Below are 3,811 nucleotides of genomic sequence, written 5' to 3'. Positions count from 1 at the left end.
ATATGCTTCTGCCGGTCCACACAATAATCTGTCTCATTAAGTTATTATGTGCATTAATTAGGTTCAAAATTTGAATGTAACGGTAAATTTTATATGCAAAAGTTTAGAATGGGAATGGGGAATCCTTTATCTCCTGTTCTAAGCAACTTGTGTATGGAATTTTTTGAAAGAGATATTTTGCCTAAAATTTTTCCTAACAAAGTCATTTGGTATAGATATGTTGACGATGGCAAATGATCACTTTAACCAATTAGATATTCAAGAAGATTTAGATAAATTACAGCAATGGTCTGAAAAGTGGCTAATGAAATTTAACACAAGTAAGTGCAAGGTAATGTACATAGGTAAAAATAACAGTAAGCACGATTACAAGTTATTTGGAAATTCGTTAACAAAAGTGGATAGTGAAAAAGATCTCGGCGTAATTATCAGTAACGACCTCAAATTATCCAAGCAGTGTATTTCAGCCTCTGAGAAAGCAAATAAGATTCCAGGACTGATTGCGCGATCTTTTGATTTTAAAAAATCCATCACTCATTAACAAGCTATATAAATCGTTAGTTCGTCCACATTTGGAATATGCTGTTTCTGTATGGTCACCGAATCTCATTAAAGACATTGACAGACTGGAAAAAGTACAAGGGCGAGCCACAAAACTGATTCCAAATATCAGAAATAAATCATACGAAAATCGAATAAAACACATGAATCTGTTTTCCCTAAAAAAAAGCGTAGACTCAGAGGTGACTTGATACAGGTCTTTAAGATTTTAAAGAGAATTGACAACATCAAAAGTGACAAAATTTTCACATTGAATGAGAATCAGACAAGAAACAATGGTCTCAAACTGTCCGGAAATAGATTCAATTTGGAAGTAGGTAGAAACAACTTTGCCAACCGTGTAGTAAATGAATGGAATAAACTTCCTGCACAGGTAGTGCAATGTAGTTCAGTTCCAAGCTTTAAGAATCATTTAGATAAATACCTAAGTAAGATGCTGTAATGATTATAATTTAATTTTTTTTCTATCATTTGTCTGTCTGATTTTCATTTATTATTAGTTACATGTCAATCTATTATTTTTACTATTTACCTGTTTGTTTATTATTTAACTATACCTATGCATTTATTTATGTATTTTATTTGTTATTTACATTATTATAGTTTTTATTTATTGTTTTATTATTGATATGATTTTTTTCCGCATCCGACCTAGATATTGATCAAAAGGTCTCCTGTCGACATGCTCCGCCTTTGTAATCCTTTGCAATCCTTTGTAATAATAATAATTATAATAATAATAATGATAATTCATACATATATAATGATACTTATACTACTACTATTATTCTACTGTCATTCTTTGTTACACTATCAATCTGTGTCGTGAGGAAGCTTGGGCCCAGGAGTGGTCTTGCCCCGCGGAAGAGTAAGGAAGTTGGGCCACGAAGAAGATTTTTATTTAGTTTTGGTCCTAGAAGAAAGCTGGCCCGGGACCTCATGGGGATAAGACGCCACCGAAGAAGGTCCCTTCGAAGAATGGCTTGGTTGAGAAGCCATGCAGTGACTGGCGCTCCCCCGAACTCCTCAAAGTCCCTTCAAGACGACGCGACGCCATGGCCCGGGCAGCCGACGCGTCATTGTCAAGACCTTTATGGACATTGAGGAACTTATGGGCTTTTTCAAACGGGCTAAGAAAAAGGGCCAAAAGGTCATTGAAGAGACTATACGGTCCTCGAGGAGAAAATCAAACGCTTTTTCCAACAGGCTTCCGCATTACGAGCCAAAGTTGATGTCAAAAGGTCATTACAAAGACCTTATAGGCTCTGAAGATTGATTAATTATGGGCTTTTTTGAATGGGCTTAGTAAATGGACAGACTCGGTGCGAAAAAAGACATTGAAGTTTTGATCATGTGCAAATTTTTTGGGCTTTATGATTGGGCTTCATAATAAGATGATATAATTGGGCAAACCACAAGGAAAACGATCACGAAAAACGATCTTTTGTTCTTTGGAAAGAAATTTGGGGCTTTTCGAATAAGCCTCGCGAGGCTGGAGCATTTTGACTTGGGCTAAAAGAAGCTTTTAGTTGCTTGCAGGCCAGCAGGAGCCATAAGACAACAAATCGACACAAGTTACTTGGGCGAATTGGGCTAGCCCTCAGCTGAATAAAATCCTTTGGTTTTATATTGGACAAAATTCCTACATTGTTATTAGTTCAGTGACATTGGCAGTATTCTTTATCACATTATTTTGTCTAAAGGTACAGTTACACTGCTTGAATTAACATATTTCTATTTTTTCTAGGAATAAATCATATTCATAGTGATGGACATGTCTGAATAAAATACAATTATTTATAAAGGCAGAGTGCTCCTGTATTTGACTGGTAGATCGCATTAGGGTAACTGTGGAAAAAGTAGATCATATCTTGCAAAAGGTTCATCTGGTTTTGTGTGTGTATGTATATATATATATATATATATATATATATATATATATACATATACAGTATATATATATATATATATATATATATATTAGATTGCACTAATGTCGTAACACATTGGTAAAATTTAAACTTAGAACCCTGTGTCTCTGGAAGGGCCAAAGTAAGGGCCTAGAATTTGGCCGAGGAAGGTTCTAGGAAGCCGAAGTAAGGGTCTGGAAAGGGCCAAGTAAGGGCCTAGAATTGGCCGAGGAAGGCTAGGAAGCCGAAGCAAGGGTCTGGAAATGACCAAATAAAGGTCTGGAAGGGATGTAGTAAGGATCTGGAAGGAGCAAAGGAAGCTCTGGAAGAATTTCTACAAGAACATGACTGACTGTTTACCTCTGGTCTTCTGCGCATGCGTATAGAGAGACGAGAGCATGTTGACTTCGTGTCGTACAGACTCTTTTCTTTTGGTTTTCCAGTAAGAAATACGTTTCTCACATTCTTGTGGTTTGTGTTAGACCTGAAGGAAATGTCTCCTTCTTATGGCATTTTACCTTTGCTTCCAAATAGTTGGGAATTACATGCTATAGAACAGTGTTTCTTACTGGGGATCCGTGGACTGCAGAAACCTAGCAAGGGGTTCGGACGACAGTGAATTTAATATGTTACAGTTCATTCCTCTCATGATTTTTTTTTTTATGATTACACAATTTACTCTCTGAATGTGGCGATGTTGATATATTACAATGTTTCTGTCACTAAATGCTCAGGAAAAGTGGCTAGTCCCGTATAATATAAAATTTGATGTAAGGGTTTCCCAAAGCTTAAAATGTTGAGAAACATTGCTATAAAAAATGTGTACACCAAATTATTACTATCATTATCATCATTATCATGAATATTATTATTTATTTTTCATTTTATTTATTACTATTATTATTACTTTTTTTCTAGAATAAAAGTTTGTTTTGATATTTGATCAACGTTTGACACAGATAAGATGAGAATGATTGTCAAGACAAGAGCGACAGCAGACAGAATCTGTCAAGGAAGGAAAAATTGTGAAAAAATTGAGATCAATTTTCAAAGTCTTTCCAGCTCTTCATTCTGTGTTTTCATAATCTAATTCTATTCCATCACCGTCTCTCTCTCTCTCTCTCTCTCTCTCTCTCTCTCTCTCTCTCTCTCTCTCTCTCTCTCTCTCTCTCTCTCTCTCTCTCTCTCTCTCTCTCTCTCTCTCTCTCTCTCTCTCTCTCTTTCTCTCATTCTCTCTCTCTCTCTCATTCTCTCTCTCTCTCATTCTCTCTCTCTCTCTCTCTCTCTCTCTCTCTCATTCTCTCTCTCTCTCTCTCTCTTCTTCTTCTTCTCTCTCTCTC

This window comes from Oratosquilla oratoria, unplaced genomic scaffold (genome assembly GCF_046742065.1).
Source record: "Oratosquilla oratoria isolate Oo_2021 unplaced genomic scaffold, ASM4674206v1 SCAFFOLD66, whole genome shotgun sequence".
Classification (NCBI taxonomy): domain Eukaryota; kingdom Metazoa; phylum Arthropoda; class Malacostraca; order Stomatopoda; family Squillidae; genus Oratosquilla; species Oratosquilla oratoria.
The sequence above is the reverse complement of the archived record's forward strand: the minus strand, read 5'-3'. Positions refer to the sequence as shown.